The 20,355-nt window shown below is 44.0% G+C and overlaps 1 protein-coding gene across 1 annotated transcript in view; it reads left to right on the plus strand.

Moving 5' to 3' along the window:
- The window catches only part of LOC309545329 (LHFPL tetraspan subfamily member 7 protein-like), a 307,481-nt gene that overhangs the window by 15,876 nt on the left and 271,250 nt on the right, over positions 1-20,355 (plus strand). The gene's annotated exons all lie outside the window — the stretch shown is intronic.

The following is a 20,355-nucleotide window of genomic DNA, read 5'->3' on the forward strand; positions in this document are numbered from 1 at the left end:
AATATACTCCAGGTAGTTATCTCTTGTCTTGTAGTATATATTGGTCCCTGTAATATGTATATAGTAAGGTATATACTCCAGGTAGTAGTTGTACTCTCTTGTAGTATATATTGGTCCCTGTAATATGTATATAGTAAGGTATATACTCCAGGTAGTAGTTTTACTCTCTTGTAGTATATAGTGTTCCCTGTAATATGTATATAGACTATATACACATTACAGGGAACACTATACTACAAGAGAGTACAACTACTTACCTGGAGGATAATATATACCTTACTATATACATATAGGCCAGGGACCAATATATAGTAGGTAGTATATCCTCCTCCAGCCAGGACAGGTAGTAGTAGTTGTCTGACTGTCTCTTGTGACTTCACATCATGATCATGCCATTGAGAAGGAGATAAAAAAAATTGGCAGGCAGACTTACCCTTACACGGCTGCACATGGCATGGGAGGAGGTGGGAGGAGGCGGAGGCGGAGCCAGTCTTCTCCTAGGGTCGGTCGACTCAACGGACGGAGGCGGAGGAGAGGAGAGTGAGGACTGGAGGAGGATCCTCCTCCAAGTCCTCCGCTGCGTGCGGCGGCGGCACTGTGCATCCTGGGTCTGCTCTGCTGCTCACGTCACTGGTTGCTAGATGCCAAGCGGGCTGGCCTTAGCAACCAGTGTGTGCAGGGCAGACTCGAGGCACCCACGGCCGCCGCCGGACTCCGGACCGGAGGCACCAAGGGGGGGGCCCGGCGGACAACGGAACGGGGGGGGCCCTAGACCACCAGGGAGTGTGGGACATGATCATCACATGCCACCAATCCATCGATCGATGTGGGGCCCCTTGGCAAGTGGGGCCCCCGGGCAACCGCCGGGTATGCCCAATGGAAAAGACAGCCCTGCGTGCACTGCGACTTCGGCACGACTTGTCTATGCAAGTCGCTCCAGGTCGCCCCGAAGTAGTACAGGACCCTTTTTCTAAGTCAGAGCGACTTGTGTCGCTCCTATTAGAACGGTTCCTGTACCACTCAATGGGCCGCGACGGTGCACGACTTGTCAGGTTGACCAAGTCGCCTGACAAGTCTTATTAGTGTGAACAGGCACTAAGTCCGGTTCACACATATGTGATGTGGGAACCCTGTGAATTAACTGCAGGTTCCCGCATCGCATTCAACTCGCAGGCAGTTCACACTGCCATATGCGAATCGCTGGGGGTGTCAATACAGAGTTAACGACACCTCCAGATCAGTTTGCATATCGCAGTGCGAACTCTTAGTTGAGACATGAACACCCTGTGCGAGTTGTGTCTGAACGCGATGCAAATCCAGCCATACAATCTGTATGGCTAAATTTGATTTTGATCACGTGAAGGCACAGAAGGAATATGTTATCTGAGAAGGTATAGATTCATTTAAGTGTGTTCTTCCTTACAATGTATTAATAACATAAGACACTGTTACTATTAGATGTGCGATAGTGACCAATCCAAAGGATGAGTATTTGTTGCAGGGAAAGCTTTGTCATGGGTTGCAGAGATTGGCCTACTGACGGGAAACAACCTTAGGCCTCTTTGTGGCATTGTCTGCATACCTGTATAAGTACAGTCACAGGTTGATGTCCCAAGCCTAGTGTAATAATATAATTCAACCATAATTTGCATACTCCTGGTCTATAATGTCTGGACAGCAGCGTGTGTGGGAGGTCATGTTACATAGTTACATAGTTAGTCTGGTTAAAAAAAAGACACAAGTCCATCTAGTTCAACCAATTAAAGAGGAAGAAAATATCCCAAAGAAAAACAAAATCATACAATCCCATATACACAATCCTATACCCACAGTTGTTCCAGAGGAAGGTAAAAATCCCCAGGAAAGCATGATCCAATTTGCTCCAGCAGGGGGAAAAAATATTTCTTGATCCCCGAGAGGCAATCAGATATTGCCTTGATCAACTTTACCTATAAATATTGATATCACGGTTTTATTATGTACATTCAGCGCCCATTCAGACCGGCGCGACACGACTTTGTGGGGCGACCTGTGAAGTCGCGGTGCACAGCGCGCACCGCAACGTCGGCGCGACTTGCATGGACTTCATATAATTGAAGTCCATGCAAGTCGCCTCCAGGTCGCCCCAAAGTAGTACAGGACCCTTTTTCTAAGTTGGAGCGACTTGTGTTGCTCCTATTAGAACGGGTCTTGTACTATTCAATGGCGAGCCACCGACCGCGACTTGTCAGGCGACCAAGTCCCCTGACAAGTCGCGCTAGTGTGAATGGACCCTCAGGAAACAATCCAGGCATTTTTAAAGCAATCTGGTGAGCTGGCCAGAATTAACTCTTGAGGGAGTCTATTCCACATTTTTACAGCTCTTACTGTGAAGAAATCTTTCCATATTCAGAGATTAAATCTCTTTTCCTCTAGATAAAAAGAGTGCCCCTTTGTCCCCTGCAATGACCTTAAAGAGAATGACTCAACACCAGGTTTACTATATGGACCACTTTTGTATTTATAACATGTTGATTATATTCCTCCCCTAATCTCCTCTTCTCAAGTGAGTATAAATTCAGTTCCTCTAATCTTTCCTCATAGCTGAGCTCCTCCATGCCTCTTATCAGTTTTGGTTGCCCTTCTCTGCACTTTCTCCAGTTCCCCCATATCCTTTTGTGAATCGGTGCCCAAAACTGAACTGCATATTCCAGATGAGGTCTTACTAATGATTTGTACAGGGGAAAAATGATATCCCTCTCTCTGGAGTCCATGCCTCTCTTAATACAAGAAAGGACTTTGCTTGCTTTGGAAACTGCAGCTTGGCATTGCATGCTATTATTAACCACTTCTGGGCCGGAAGGTTTTCCCCCTTAATGACCAGGCCATTTTTTGCAATATGGCACTAGATTACTTTAACTGACAATTGCACGGTTGTGCGACGCTGTACCCAAATAAAATTGATGTCCTTATTTTCCCACAAATAGAGCTTTTTTTGGTGGTATTTGATCACCTCTGCGATTTTTATTTTTTGCGCTATAAACAAAAAAACATTCCCGATAAAAAAAAATTAAAATTAAATTTATTTTTTTCATCATTTTAGGCCAATATGTATTCTGCTACATATTTTTGGTAAAAAGAATCCCAATAAGTGTATATTGATTAGTTTGCGCAAAAGATATCGCTTCTACTAGGGCAGTGGTCCTCAACTCTGGTCCTTTGGGCCCACTAACAGGCCAGATTTTAGGTATTACCTTGGGGAGATGCAGACTGGAATACTGCAATCACTGAGCAGCAAATGAGATCACCTGTGATGTAATTTAGCTATCTTGCAAACCTGGCCTGTTAGTTGAGGACCACTGTACTAGGGGATAGATTTATGTCATTTTTATTTATTTATTTATTTACTAGTAATGGCGGCGATCAGCGATTTTTAGCGGGACTGCGACATTGCGGTGGACAGATCGGACACCTAACTGACATTTTTTACACTTTTGGGGGGACCAGTGACATTACTGCAGTAATCAGTGCTAAAAATATGCACTGTTACTGTACTAATGACACTGGCAGGGAAGGGGTTAACACCAGGGGCGATCAAAGGGTTAAATGTGTCCCTAGGGGATACTTTTTAACTGTGGGGGGGGGGGGGGTGGACTCGCTGCATGAAAACAGAGACCTGTGCTCCTATATAGGAGGAACACAGGATCCCTGTGTTCATTATTGACAGAACAGCAGTCTGCCGTGCTTACAATGGCAGACCGCCATTCTGTCTCCACGGGGAGCATTCGCGGGTGCCCAGCGGCACTTGCCGCCGCTGGACTCGCTAATTGGCTCTCTCTGTAGCCAATCAGTGCGCGCTCCCACTAGTGGTCCCATGAAACGACATACAGTTATGTCATTTCATGGGACAGAGCCGACCTGCCACAGTATATGTACTGCTTGCAGTCGGCAAGTGGTTAAGCTTATGTTCTACCAGAACACTCAGATCCTTCTCCACCATTGATTCCCCCAGTTTTACTCCCCCTAGTATGTATGATGCATGCATATTCTTAGCCCACAAGTGCATAACTTTACATTTTTCAACATTAAACCTCATCTGCCACATAGTTAGCCAATTAAACAGTGCTTCAAGGTCAGCTTGTAAGTTGGAGACATCCTGTAAGGAACACTGAACACTGAACCTTTGGGTACACCACTGATAACCTTAGACCATTCAGAGTATGAATCATTAACCACTACTCTCTGAATCTGGTCTTTTAGCCAGTTATCTATCCATTTACAAACTGATCCCATGTCCCTGTAATTGGAACGCTGACGAGTTTCTGGAGTCACGCTCTTAGGAAGTGAGCGTGACTCTCGAAATGCGTCAGCTGTCCAATTACAGGGACATGTTATTTTCCACATGTGGTGGACTCTCTACACGCGATTTTTGCTCTTCATGTCTGTGAGTATGTTTTTGGCATTTTAATAAACTTTTTAAAGGTGTCCACGGGTAATGCACTAGGTGTTTGCGCCTCCTTTTCTCTTTCATCTGCATCTAGTCAATTTCTGGGTAGTTAAAACCCCCATTATTATCACCGTCCCAGCCCTTGCAGCCCTTTCTCTCTGTGCAAGGAGCTGAGTCTTCACCTTCTCATTACCACTGGGTGGCCTATAACAAACTCCAATGCTTACCTTTGTAGTACACCCAGCTATGTGCAGTTCACCCATATTGCTTCAGCCTTATCACACTCCCTATCAACTAGATCCTCTTTCCCACTCGTTGTGAGATCACTTCTCACACAGAGAGAAACACCACCACCCCTCAGTTTTACCCTGTCTTTTCAAAAGAGAGCATAGCCAGGAATATTAGCCCAGTCATGTGAAGAATGAAGCCAAGATTCAGCAATACCAATTAAATCATAGTTTTCTTCGTGCACCAGAGCTTCCAACTCACCTATTTTGCTTGGCAGACTTCTGGCATTGGAGAACAAGCACTGTAATCCTTTGTCACATTTTGCATATTTTTTTATTTTAGTACAAATAGTCCCATTTCCAATGGTTGTTTGTAATATGGGAACATTCTTATCACCTGCCATAGCCCACCCCCATCTTTCCTTATTCCACCCACCAATAGGGACTGACCCCTGTCTGCGTCATTGTAATCTAATTCTCCCTCCCCCTGAATCCTAGTTTAAAAACCACTCCAGCCTTTCCATAAACTCCAGGCCTATGTTGACTGGACACCGGCATGTGTGCCACATGGGAGGTAATGCAAATTGGTTGGTGTAATCTGGACACTGGTAGAGTGTCCCTAGCTCTGCAGTAAGCAGTTCTACACACTTGGTCTATACAATTCTGGGAGTTATTGATGCCTGAGCTAAAGGGGACCCATGAACCAGTTCACCAAGACCTGTGGGAAACTCCGTATGCTAGAGTTGGGCTTTATAGAATAAAGTGGTGTCACCACCAATCTCATTGGGCAGTTAAGGAGCAGCAAGAGAATGACAAGTCTTAATGTCTGCTCACTCTGTGCATTTCTCCATTCAGCTTATTCCTTGTCAATACAAGTGAATGGGGCAGGGGCTGAATAGCTCCTTCTGTTGCCTGTCATTCATCCTGCCTAACTGCTGATGTAAAATTGATGGCATTAGCTGATTTCAAGATTTAGGTACATATGTTGTTTTTTTGTAACTATTGAATTAATTTTTAAAAGAACACAACTACATTAAAGGCTGGGATCACGGTGATCATTTTTAAAAAGGCACCAAACAAAATTGCATGGTACTGCAATAGCATGCAATTTAGTGCCAGCAAAACGCATTACATTTGTGATCTGTAGTTGGGGTGCCATTAACATTTCATTTGCACTCTCATGCAGATCATAAGGGCAGTGCGTTTGAATGCAGTTCTGCAAATTGCACTGGAACACGGGTAAAGTAGTACATGCATTACTTTTAAAAAACACGACGCAATAAATTGCATAGTACTGCGGTACCATGCAGTTTGGTGCCTGCAAACACACTTTGTTTGCGATCTGCGTTTGAGGTGCTGTTAACATTACATTGGCATCCTCATGCAGATTGCAGTGGCAGTGCATTTGAATGGGGTGTGGGAAAAGCGCATGAAATGCACCTTTCCTGCACTGCATTCTGGTGTGAACCGGCTCTAAATGTTTTTCTTTTATATCTTCCTGGAATTCAGCTTTAAATACTTATTCTTGTCTAGAATTGCAAAGTGTCCCATGATAAATCTTTACACCCCCACACCAGGATCCTACAGAGATCTTGGCATGAAATGAAATGATTGCACACACAATTATCAGCTTGGGGGAATTCATCTTTAAAGCTGAATTAATCTAACCACCGAAAGATAGTTTATTTTTCCTCAAACCTGAACTTATCTCCATTCTTATCTCTTCCCTGACACCATAGAACAGAGGTGCTGAACCTTTTGAAGAACGCAGGGCACTTAGGTGATTTGGTAATCGTTTGCGGGATACAATGAAATTAATTGGTTCAGAATTTAGAATTTTTTATTTTGAATAGCATAATGAAAATTTTAGAAAACAATTAAGATGTTCATCGTATGTGGAACCGATCCCCGTTTGATTTTTACCCACTGTTCAATCATAATCACAAAAATCCAATTTTTTTATTATCCAGGTCACCATTAACCGCTTGCCGACCAGCCACCGTAGTTTTACCGTGGCAGGTTGGTTCTCCCTCGGGAAACAACGTACCTGTACGTCGCTACTTGGGACCACTAGCGAGGGCTCATTGGCCACAGGGGTAGCCAATCACTGGGTCCGGCGCCAGCGATTGCCTCTGGGCACCCACCATCGCTCCCCATGGAGACAGACCGCTGGTCTGCCATTGTAAACACGGCAGACCAGCGTTCTGTCAGTTATGAACACAGAGATCCTATTTAGGAACACAGGTCTCTGTTTTCATGCATCAAGCCCATCCCCCCACAGTTAGAAAGCACCCCCTAGGGACACATTTAACCCTTTGATCGCCCCTGGTGTTAACCCCTTCCCTGCCAGTGCTATTAGTACAGTAACAGTACACATTTTTAGCATTGATTACTGTAGTAATGTCACTGGTCCCCCCAAAAAGTGTCAAAAATGAAAAATGTAAATTAGGTGTCCGATCTGTCCGCCGCAATGTCGCAGTCTCGCTAAAAATCGATGATCGCCGCCATTACTAGTAAAAAATAAATAAATAAATAAATAAAAGTGATATAAATCTTTCCCCTAATTTGTAGACGCAATAACTTTTGCTCAAACCAATCAATATACACTTATTGGGATTTTTTTAACCAAAAATTTGTAGCAGAATACAAATTGGCCTAAAAATGATGAAAAAATTGGATTTTTAATTTGTCTTTATTGGAAATATTATATAGCAAAAAGTAAAAAAAAAAAAAAAAAATATATATATATATATATATATATATATATATATATATATTTTTTTTTTTTTTTTTTCAGAATTGTCGCTCTTTTTTTGTTTATAGCGCAAAAAATAAAAATTGTTGAGGTGATCAAATACCACCAAAAGAAAGCTCTATTTGCGGGAAAAAAAGGACATCAATTTTATTTGAGTACAGCATCGCACGATTGTGCAATTGTCAGTTAAAGGAACGCAGTGCCGTATCGCAAAAAATGGCCTGGTCATTAAGGGGGTAAAACGTTCCGGTCCAAAAGTGGTTAATCTTGAGCTCAGGTGTGACCAGCCAAAAAAGCTCTGAACCAGTGTTGGAGCCTTCAGACCCCGTTCACACTGGGGCGACCTGTCAGGCGACCTGGTCCTGGTGTGCACCGCGACCTGTGAGGTCGCCCCGGCAAGTAGCGTCGCCCCAGAGTGAACGGGGTCTAACTGTCTACTATTGTTGCCATCCCTTGAATTGGCAAAACAAGAACTGTGGACAATCAAAACAAAACAACGACAGGCCAGGGAAGTGCATGCCCTAGTACAGTGATGGCGAACCTTTTTGAGCCCGAGTGCCCAAACTGCAACACAAAACCCACTTATAGTGCCAGCGGGTTAATACCAGGGGTGGAAAGGTGATAGATCGCCTCCCAGCCACCTGTTAACTGCCTTCTGAAAATTGATCCACCATGGATTGCTTCTCAGAAGAGCAGCAAGGGATGCTGCATATGTAAATGCACCCCACCCCAGCTACTCACCTCTGCATCCCAAAGCCCCCCCTCTTTGCTTACTTCTACATGCCCTCCTCTGCACACTATTGCACCCCCACAAAACTGCTGACCTTGTAAAGGGTAGCCGGTCAGTGGTGTGTGCTCTTCTTCCTTGCGTGCCCACAAAAAGGGCTCTGTGTGCCAGCTGTGGCACGTGTGCCATGGGTACGCCATCACTGCCCTAGTTGTTCAATAAACTTCTTTATTAAGCAAATATAAAATGACACATAGGGCACTCATGAACTCCCAGAATGACACCAAGCTCATCACACAATTGTGAGAATCCACCTTCAGAACCCCTGTAAAAGGCTCCTCTCCCCGTGTCTGTGTGTTAGGAAAGAGAGAGAAGAGCGGGGGGAAGGGGGGCGGCCACAATAGCGGGTTGTGTATTATGGAGGACCAGCAATCATTCAGTAGATTGGAGGCTGTGTGGGTCGCCATAGGTTTGAGGTTGCAGGCCACATCAGACAGCTCAGTGCAACCTATATGTATCCATACCTTGGGATATGGAATTTTCTTGCATGCTGATGCTGCTTGTGAATCTTGCAATGATCTTTACTGTACAGTTTTCTTTGTAACAGGTACATAGAGAATATGCTTTCAGCATAGAATCTTCATCTGCTATCATTTAGTCCCATCATTTGAAGTTCTTTTTGTTGCCAGATGTGATGTGCATATCAAAAGCTGCAAAGCAGTTATTTTGTAACCACTTAACAGTCGAAGTAAGGCTTATTTTAGTTAACACACACCAAAGGCACTGAAAGTTGTTTGTGTAATTAGAGGCTTACTGCACACAAAATGCACAAATGTATTCAAAAGCGCAAAGAGTAATGATAATGTATAAGGGGCAATACCATATGAAACAGCCTCATTTCATTAGGCAGGACCATTTTGGCACTGTCATTACAATAAAGAAAATTCCTAATAATGTCTACTGCAAAAGTTCTAACACATATGGTAAAGATCTACAGTGTCAGTGCCCTACACACTTTCAGTTGTGTTCAATTTTCTATCCCCCACTTTGTGCTGGGGTTCCATCTGCCACCCCTAAATCCTTACTGTCTCCTGTAGGGATGCAATCTTCAGAAAATATTATCGATATTCCCATTGCACACTTTCCTGGATAGGGCTTTAGGGGTAGTGGGTTCTGCATCAACAACCAGCTGGAACTGGAGACATCATAGAACTAATGCACCTATTCACCAGCACACCACGGATCATCAAATAACATCCAAATCTTTATTGAAGAAAGATCACATCTCAGAAGACATGGTGCTACTCCAGAAAAACATATTTAAGAGGCACTAGGATTTCTGGTACCAAAAGTTTTTATAGTTATAATAAACTGTATATTGGTACAGATGTAGACTGCACAAGTGTACAACAATAATGGGCAAGGTGAAAAGAACATTGTACAAAAATCATTTGTTCAGGTAGCGATAAAATTTGGAAAGCAATATAAATAAAGACAGGCACAGATAAGTAGGCCTGCAAGTTTGAAAAACAATCCGGTACAGAAAGTAAAGTAAGTAAAGTTCAGTGTGCTTGCCATGTAATGCATGGAGGAATCCCTGAAAGAGAGAACAGAGACATTGAAAGAAAGAGAGAACAGAGACATGGAGGAATCCAACGAGCCCTGAAAGAGAGAACAGAGACATTGAAAGAAAGAGAGAACAGAGACATGGAGGAGTCCAACCAGCTCTGAAAGAGAGAACAGAGACATTGAAAGAAAGAGAGAACAGAGACATTGAAAGAAAGAGAGAACAGAGACATTGAAAGAAAGAGAGAACAGAGACATTGAAAGAAAGAGAGAACAGAGACATGGAGGAATCCAATGAGCCCTGAAAGTGAGAACAGAGACATGGAGGAATCAAATGAGCCCTGAAAGTGAGGTTCAGTATGGAACTTGAATGAAAGAAAGAGAGAACAGAGACAGCTTCTATTGATGGAAGTATGTACTATTTGCCTTATGTCCTGGATCATTGGGAAAGCTAGGCAAGAAAAGAGGAACAAAGAGAAGAGGTGGGATTTAAATGCTTTTTACAATGGTTCAAACACAAGGAAATCGTCAAACAAGCTCACTGGTAATAAGTCTAGTAAGGCTTGCAAACAGAATTAGAATTAGGCTCTGTTCACACTGCCGCGACTTGGGATCCGACTTGTGGTACCCCCCGTCCTGTGACATGTGAAATCCCATTTTAGTTAATGAGAGCAGTCTTAATTAGCACTACTGAAGTCGCTTCAAATTTAGAAAAGTTCCTCTACTACTTCAAGGCGACTTCTATCCGACTTGTGCCCAAAGACTTTAATGGAAGTTACCTCCTAGTCGGATCCTTATCTTTATTGATGTGAGTTGGATCCAACATTACAGGTAGATTACACAGGCATTCACTGAAATTGCTTCAAAGTCACGGCAAATTCCAGCGAAGTCGTCTGGCATAGTCACACTGTAAGTCATGCAACTTTCAGGTCGTGGCAGTGTAAATCGATGGCACTTTGGACTCTCACTTTTTGGTTTGACACCCATTTGTATTCCTATACTTCTGTAGTGACTTAAAGTGGTTGTGAAGTCACATATATCCGATACTTTAATCCTCTCTGTTTTATATAGCTATGCTATAAAGTAGTGTCTAAAATTCGGATACAAAATACCATCTTTCACAGTGCCGCACTGCTGTCACGTGACCTCCTGCTCTCCTTTCCTGATCTCAGGAGAGCAGCAGAAGGGGCTGAGATGACCCACTAAAGTCAGCCGGTGTTCCGTGAGAATTACCTACCCGTGAGAAAAACCTACCCCTCGTCACTTCCGGTTGCACGGCACTGTATGTAACGCGGCGTGTACATTAAAACAGCTGTGCTGCAATAACAGTCATCTCCACTCCTGTCCCTGTCACTTCCCTCATCTCGGCTAGTAAATATAAAAGCGGCGGCGGGTGTATGAGAACATAAATCACAGAGCCGCCAGCCGCTTTTATATTTACTAGCCGAGATGAGGGAAGTCACAGGAAAAGGAGCGGAGATGACTTATATTGCAGCCGACATGTTTTAATGTAAGCGCGGCGTGGGTAGTTTTTTTCCACGGATCAGTCATAATATCCTACTAGTGCGCATGCGCACTACTCAGCTCCTCAGCTTTTACATTAGGTTGCCGGCGCTCTGAGCATGCGCACTGCTGCGCTGCTCAGCTGTTCCTGGCCGGAAGTGACGAGGGTAGGTTTTTCTCACGGGGTAGGTAATTCTCACGTTACACCGGCCAGCAGAGGGAGGTCACATGACCGCAGAGTGGTGCTGTGAAAGAAGGTATTTCCAACACAGAGCACAGTAGAGTAGGTGATCATGACCATCCACAGGGCTCAAGAGAGACAGGATCCTCCCTCAGGTGGTGTACTCATAATACTCCGGAAGAGAAATACTCGCCAAATATGTCTTTTATTACTGCTTTCGGACCGCCCACCGCAGAAATACTGCTGCAGGCTGGCCCTCCTGCGCGAACCGCCGTAGGTATACGTCGGTCGCGTGCCTGCAGCTAGGACTCGGCAGCGGGGACTCTGATGTACGGGACAGGTGGCTCCGTGATCGCTCCCCGCTGAGAGAAAAGAACGGTCATCTGTTGTAGACACAGCAGACCATTCTTCTCTTTGCAATGATCACAGAGCTCCTGTGATCCTTCGATATAGGATCACAGGTCTCTGTGATCATTTCACAGGCCCCGCCCCCATACAGTTAGAAACACGTCCCTAGGTACACATTTAACCCTTTGATCGCCACTGGGTTAACCCCTTCCCTGCCAATGGCATTATTACAGTAACAGTGCATATTTTTAGCGATTACTAGTAAAAAAAAAAAAACATAAAAATGACAAACCTTTCCCATAGTTAGTAGACGCGATAACTTATGCGCGAACCAATCAAAATTTTTTAGCAAAAATATGTAGCAGACAACAAATTGGCCTAAAATGTTAAAACATTTTGATTTTTACATTTTTTTTGGGAATGTTATAAAGCAGAATGTGGAAAATATAGTTTTTTTTTTCAGAATTTTCGCTCTATTTTTGTTTTTAGCGCAAAAAATAACAAAATCGCAGAGGTGATCAAATACCACCAAAATAAAGCTCTATTTGTGGGGAAAAAAAGGACATCAAATTTTTTTAGGTACAGTGTCTTATGACCGCGCAATTGTCCGTTAAAGTAATGCAGTGCCGAATCGCAAAAGATGGCCTGGTCATTAAGGGGGCAAATCCTTCCGGTCCAGAAGTGGTAAACAGAACAGTATTGCACTAAACAGATCAGTATTGCACTAACATTATAGACGCATAAAATATGCCTGAATTAAAAAAGCCAGCCCGTTTCCATAAAAAACAAAAAACAAAAAAAAAAGCCATAGTACTTAATAGTGAAAAAACAGTCCTTGGTGGATGATCGTAGATTAGTAAATAAGCTTACACTAAACACAAACCTAAATTGTGTGAACCAACACGTGAATCATAAATGATAATGATATTTCCCGATGTAGCACCCTCCTAGGTAGGTGCTAGGAAAACGCATTAAGTGTCTCTCTCTGCTTATCAGGAGAGCCAGATCTGTTAGTTGTGCCTGTCATGTGTTTCTAGGTGTTATTCACTGGGTCTGAGGGAGTGTCCCCACTGTGACCACTGAGGGAGCTTGTTGGACAGTGGAGGAAACCCAGCCAGTGACACATCGTGTTTTATGGCAGTCCCAGTGGGAGGGCATTGCTGCAATGCATCCTGGGATTGCCTATGAATACGGAGGGAGCGTGTGACAGGGCGTCTTTTGGCTGGAGCAAAGTCCCAGGAGGAGATGGACGGCTGTCTCTCCTCCTGCTGTCGTGAGGAAGGTGGTTCATGCGGTCAGCCTGTTGAACCAGGTGTGGAGCTGGGCTTCAGAGGATCCAGTGTGCTGACCAGTGGAGCTGTTGGGCAGAAGACTTTGGGAAAAACAGTATTGTGAGTACTGAGGGATCTGCTCAAGGGTCTGCCTAGGAGAGGAGACCACTCCAGAGAAGTCAGGGGATCAAGGAGCTAGCTCACACAGAGTGTTACAGGAAAGTGGGTGCCAAGTAGTTAACCCTGAAGATTAGGGAGAAAGGGGGTGCCAGGAAGGGCCCTGAAGTTGTTCAGCAGTACAGTCTACCACAGAGCACAGCTTACCTCAGGATAGAGTTTACCTCAGGAAGCTCTATTACTTCATTCACAGCCGAGGGCAAAGTGAAGCAGCGGCCTAGCCGTGACTTGCTCTATTCAGCGTTACACAGCGTTAATCATCGCTATTCAGCTCTATTCAAGTTGTCCCAGCCTATTGTGCATAGTTCTTTAAGTTGGAGTATCCCACTCATTCCCTTCTCCTATCCAAGGTCCAAATAAAACCTAAAAACCAAAGATACTGGACTGCTTCTTGTTTGAGGTGAAACACTTGGAAAAAAGCCAGACTGTTCTATTGTTGCTAATGGTAACCCAGGGGAACCCACACACAGCAGCTCCCTTGGAAGTAGTGCTACACCATCATGTACATTGTTCTCTGCATTACCTTACTGAATATGTGTGTTAGAGTTAGGTGAGATGTTGGGGGTTACCCTACCTTAGGATGGCCATAATTGTGGTCTTCAGCCTTTAGAGGTGCTCACTTGGGCACTTGGAAAGTTCTGTGATTGTGCTGGGCCCAGGTATCATTTTGGGTTGCCAACACTCTGGCAATACTTCAATTAGCAGATATCTCCTCACTCTTCATTCCAAAGGGAGAAATCTCATATTCTGTGGACTGCCTTAGATCTCCTTTTTTTCATCTGCTACATATTGAATTGCTGATTTTCACCTGCCTTTGCTCTCTGCTCAGCTCCAAAGTCAGCAACATTTCCCTTATTCAGGGCAGAGGACCAGCTGCAAATGTAAGCATGATTTTACTGTAATATTTTGCCTCGATTCCACAAAGTTTGTTTTGAATGGAGCAAAAATTATTTTGTGGATTTGGCCATGCCAAATGTTTGACAAGCTTAAAAAAATGAAAGTTTAATACAGACACAGAAACGATGAATGTCTGCATTTTGCAGAACAGATTAGAGAGAGTTGTAAAATAAAAGCACACAGGCACAGTCATTGTACATCCTCATCTACCACACTTACCTTGTTCTATCCAATAACTGCTGACGGGTAGTATGTCTACAATAAACTTTTGTCCTATACATGGTACTATTATATTTTATCGAAAGCCATAGCATATCAATAGACATTTACAAAGAAGAAAAAATTGTCTTTCTTGCAATATTATTTTCTTTCTTTCGTCCTGCACTGTTTGTTCTTTTCAGAAACAGAGCTGGTGGTTGGCAGGACTATCCTACAGCTTGCATGTTGTCCCAGCATAAGGATCAGGCCTCTGATAAGCTATGACTTCCAAGCCCCCTTGCACCTTAAAGTGATACTAACGTTTTTCTTTTTTTTTTCATTTAAAACTAACAAACATGTACACTTACCTCCTCTGTGCAGTGGTTTTGCACAGAGCAGCCCAGATCCTCCTCATCAGAGCTCCTGGCCCATCCCTCCTGCCAAGTGCCCTCCACACCAAGCAGCCTTCTATGGGGGGCACCCGAGCCGAGTCGCTGCTCTGTGTGGCCATTCAGACATGGAGCTGCAGCTCGGCCCTGCCCCCTCTTTTCTCAATGGCTCACTGACTATGGTTGACAGCAACAGGAGCCAATAGCACCCCACTGCTGTCTCAGTCAATGAGGAGGGAGAGTCCCAGACAGCTGAGACTCTCATGCAACATTGCTGGACCAAGATGGGACTCAGGTAAGTATGAGGGGGGCGGCTGCACACAGAAGGTTTTTTATCTTAATGCATAGAATGCATTAAGATACAAAACCTTCTGCCTTTAGAAATACTTTACACGAATCAGTTGCATGTGGTTGACTGTTACTAGCCGATAGCTTGAGAGTGTGGAAGCAGCCAGAAGAACATCTGGAAACTGTGTGAAGTTGATGCTGTGCAAAGCCAGCCTTCAGCCTGGATCAAAAGTGGACAGGGCCTGCTACCAATGGACCAGCTGCCAGCTTGTCCAAGAGTATCTTATTGGCATGCCACCTCCTTAGTATTGGAACATCATGCCATACCCTTTGTGTACACAGCCAACATGAGTTTGACATAGTTGCCATTTTTCAAAAGGCAGCCTAGTGTTATAAACTGTTTTGCCAAAATTTCTACCTTAAACTATAATTTGATTGATTAGCTCTCCAGGGTGACCTTAATTATGAAGATCGTCTGCAATCGCTTGATTTATTCTCCCTGGAGAAGAGACACCTGAGAGGGGACATGATAGCAATTTATAAATATCTCAATGGTGATCTCAGCATAGAAAAAAAGCTATTCAGTCGAAAGGATTGCATGAGGACTAGAGGGCATACAATGTGATTAGAGGAGAGGTGTTTTAACCTCAGGCAACGTGGGGGTTCTTTACTGTTAGGGCTACAAGATTGTGGAATTCTCTACCACAAGAGGTGGTTTCTGCGGGAAGTATAGTGGCTTTCAAAAGACTCTTAGACTTACATCTCAAGAATCAGAACATTCAGGGGTATGAGAGATGATTACGGCCACATACACCTACACAGGTTGAACTAGATGGACTATTGTCTTTATTCAACCTCACCTACTATGTAACTATATAAACTGCAAGGTTCAAATACATTGTGTACAGAGGATATGCTTTGGCCTCCTGCTCCCTCTGTGTATTACCTTTACATTTATTGTATCTAGTGCACTATTACAAACCTCATCCGATTCCCCAAACAAGGGATCCCTTCGGGTTGTCCATTTTCCAAGCAATGATCATTTTGATAATTCCCCTATGACAAAACTGCATTCTGGCTACATTGCTTTGTCAGGTGATCAAATGACAGTGATCCCCAGCATGAAGTGGATGTGCCTGGTCACAGAAAGCATAAAGTGCATGTTAAGGACTCTTGTATACATATGAAGGTCTGTGACACTTCTGTACTCATGTGAGCCGTAAATGTAGCGCCCCTAATGGGCCATACACACTATAAGATTTTCTGAAGACTTTTTCCTTTAGATTTACCAAAACCATATAATATGAGGTCAAACCTAAACACTTTCAATTTGTATGCAATCTGGCAGGCCCTCGCACTACATAGAAAAGGTAAATCTGAAGGAAATCTAACCACAAAAGTTGGATAGTGTGTATCCAGCTTAAAGCCTCGTACACATGCAACGAATTTCCGCCAACCGGTCGTCCGTCTTTTGTCCAGAGTGGTGTCTGTTGGTTGGAATGTGCTCTAGACTGCACACGAATTTTCCCATACGACAGAATTCTACTTCAGAAGTGATGTCATGTGTTGGATTGCTTTCTTTGTGTTCTTTCATCTCTGAGCATGCCTAGTCTTGCTCATAAGATTTTTCCCCATCGAAATCTGTACTAATGAGACGAAAATCGGACGTGTTTTTACGGTCGACAAAGATTATATAGCCTGCACACCAGGATCTTTTCGGCCGAAAAGTCGGAGTCGGTTGTCGGAAGCATCATACTAACAAGCCGAAAATCGGTCGTCGGACGAAAATTCCCGGCCGAATTTCCACTCGTGTGTACGGGCCTTAAGGCCCCTTTCACACGAACGATCTGATCAGATCCGCCTGTCAGTTTTTTAGGCGGATCTGATCGGATCCTCCATGCAACCGTATGGGGCAGTGGATATCAGCGGTGCCATGTCCGCTGACACCCGCTGCCATCCGCATCCGATCTTGTCTATGAAATCCAGGACGGATGGAAACCCTATTTTCCATCCGTCCAGAGGATCGAATCGGATGGGATCAGATGAGAGCCGACAGGCGGTCTGTTCTCATCCGATTCCCCATAGAGAGCAGCGGGGCTCTGACACCTCCCTCTCTGCACACAGAGAGGGATCGATCCCCCGCTGACCAGCACAGAGTCCCCCAACGGAGGCGGATCGTATGAAAGAGCCCTAACAGTTTTGTATGTGTGCAGTAAACTATCATTATTAACTAGAGCAGATCCATGTCCTGATCTGAATTTGCTGACATTTGTCCTAATCTTTCAGCAAGTCCCAGCACTTTCAGATTTGGTAGACCATAAGACCTCCTATCAAGCCTAAGTGGACAATCTCCAGCCCTTAATCCTGTGAAAGATCCAACACAAAGTTTATGGAGGGTTTGGCTTCAAGAGGGACTTAGTTATAAGTGGGCTAGTAAGAGATTCTGTCACGTTTCCCATTTAGGGTCTCTTTATGCAAGTCTATAATAACGCCCTCAATGTGATGGCTGAACGCACCAATAGTGTGGTGTGGAAGGAGGTATGCCAGCACTCAAATTTCCTTGCTGATTTGCATAGTAGGTTTTGGGGCTTCCAGGGAACTTTTAACTTTTAATATATATCTTACTGTGTAAACACATTATTCTTTTTATTTAATCAAATATTTGGAAGGTAAAAAGGAACACTGTATCAATTCTCATCACTGCTTTGCTTTGTACAGCTAAGCATCCTACCATGACCGGTTTAATGAAGAAAATTTGCATTATGGTGATAATGACCTTTCAGTAACATTACTTATCAAGAACAATTACATCGCAAGATGAGAGCACTTAAACGAAGCCCCAGCACTTCCCCTACAAGCCACTTCTGTGTGTATATTTATTTATTACAGTGCACAGCGCTTCAATTAATCTAAGTGCTTCGCAGCACGGTAGGGGCCGCTACATCAGTGCCAGCAGCATTGTTCTTGCCGAGCTCCTCTATGTCACAGGATTGGTTGAGTGGACATATTCCAATCTTCAGCCTATGAAAGCCAACAAACTTCCATCCCCATCCATTACTTTCCAGCAGCTGAACCTCTGCCCAGTATCAAGGCAGATAATCCATAACAATCATTTCATCTGTGTAATTTCATTAAAACCATTACTCTGATTAGATGCCTTGACTGCTAATTGGTCCTCCTTACTATTGCAGAGGTACCGTACTACCGGTGGAGCAACTGTTCTGGGCAAACTCTTTCTATTATTTTTCTTCTCAGAAGTGTCCTTGAAAATAGATAATAGAAATAGCTTTGATATTGTCTGAACATCTCATCCCAAAGTATTTCTGATAAAACACTTGGTCGGAATACATAATAGAATTTATTGTGATCTCAGTATTCAGAACACATAGGTTGGAACACCATACATTGTCTAACCTCAACTTTATTTGACTATAGCAATTTGAAAACGAATAGCGTATGATTGTATTAATCAGGAGTAAAGACAGATTTCAATCCAACTAAGATAAGAGCTGGCTTTGCTCCAAAATCTCGGTGTATTAGTGCTTTTCTTGTCACTTGTAAAATTTGCAGGCTTTTGTTCTTTTATTTGCACAATTAGGGTTCATTCAGAATACATTTTATGCAGTGCCTGTGCTATTGTGTAGCATATTAAATAATTGTAATGTTAAAGTGGACCTCATAATAACCTTTAAATGTCTGCATGAATACTTTTCCGACATGTCAAAATATACATCAGCAATATAGCTGTACCTTTTATCATTATAAAGCAATTCATTAGCTGTATTAAAGTGACTATGCCTAGGCTCAGATGATGTCTTCAGTCTGCTGCAGGAGGAAGAAAACATTTTCTTAGGGCTCATTTACACTAGCAGTGCCCTCTGGAGAGTGATCTGTGGTGCATCACTTTTCAGAGGGAGTTTTGAGAGACAATGAGGAGGCATTATGTCGCATCCATACCACCCTTGTAACCCCTAAAAACCTACACCATTGTGTTGCAACTGCATGCAATTGCAAGTGATTAATTGTTGCCACATTGTGATGTAAAGCATCTCAGCCATGGCATCTATTGGCACTTTTCCACCTCAAGTGCCGGCTCGGCTCCACTCGGCCCTGCTTGGCCCTGCTTGGTACGGTGTTGGAACGGTTCGGTACGGTTTGGTACGGTTTGCTTTTCCACTAATAGTAAGTGGGTGGGATAACAACGATTCTCTGACCAATCAGTGGCTAGTTGTGACAAACAGTCAAGGCTGCATGCAAAGGATTGTGGGATAGTGTACGGCCCTCTTGGAACCACAACCGAGGTGGTACTGTTTATGCGGGCCGTACCATTCGGTTCCATGTAGTGGAAAAGCGCCGCCGTACCGTACCGAACCGTTCCAACACCGTACCATGCAGTACAATGCAGTGGAAAAGCGCAAAAGCGAGCCGAACCGTTCGGTTCCATGCAGTGGAGAAGCGCCATATATGTCCCCCTGCTCCCGTTTCTGTTTAAGGGGCTGCAGTTGAGGGGTGGCAAAAATGCAGCTCAATTGCACTGACTCAAGTGTAAATGAGGCCCTAGTCTTCTTTTGACCCATTGATCGGATTGTAACAGGGTGTACATGACTGTATCATTTCTGAGCCATCATTTTAGTCCAGGAAGTAGATTTTGAACAAATATGATACTTGAACAAAGATAGCTTCGCCTTTGACCTGTAAGGCACCTTTCACACTTGGAGTCCATCGCCGGACTCAGTTTTTCTCAGCGGGGGATCGATCCGCCGATCCCCCGCTGAGCAGCCGGATGGCAGCTCTGTCTCCACGCTGTGTGCGGAGACAGAGCTGTCAGGTCCCCGCTGTTCTCTATGGGGGAAACGGATGAGAACGGACCACCTGTCCGTTCTCATCCGATCCCATCCGATACGATCCTCCAGACGGATGGAAAATAGGGTTTCCATCGGTCCTGTTTTGAAGGATCGGATGTCAGCGGACATGTCTCCGCTGACATCTGATGCCCCATAGAGATGCATGGGGCATCCGTTCAGATCCACCTGAAAAACTGACTGAACGGTCCGCAAGTGTGAAAGGGGCCTAAGTGTTATAAAAATTGTCATTACTTAACATAAAAAATATATATCTAATGCTAAGTCCACTTTAGCCACTTACTAACTTCCGTACATAACTGTTTCACGCCCGGTCTTCGATCAAATGACAGCCAGAGGGGAGCTCTCCTACCCTGGGTGGACGTCAGGATCAGACTGCGCTGTAGCGTGATCTGTCACCCACTGTGTCCACCAGGCACAGCGGATGACAGATGGGTGTACTGGTCCATTACCAGTACCATGTGATTGCTGTGACCAATCACAGCAGATCACATGGCAATTGTACACAATGGATGGCTTCCATTCATAGGTAATTATTAT

The sequence above is a fragment of the Pelophylax lessonae genome (assembly GCF_965119305.1).
Source record: "Pelophylax lessonae genome assembly, chromosome: 2".
Lineage (NCBI taxonomy): Eukaryota > Metazoa > Chordata > Amphibia > Anura > Ranidae > Pelophylax > Pelophylax lessonae.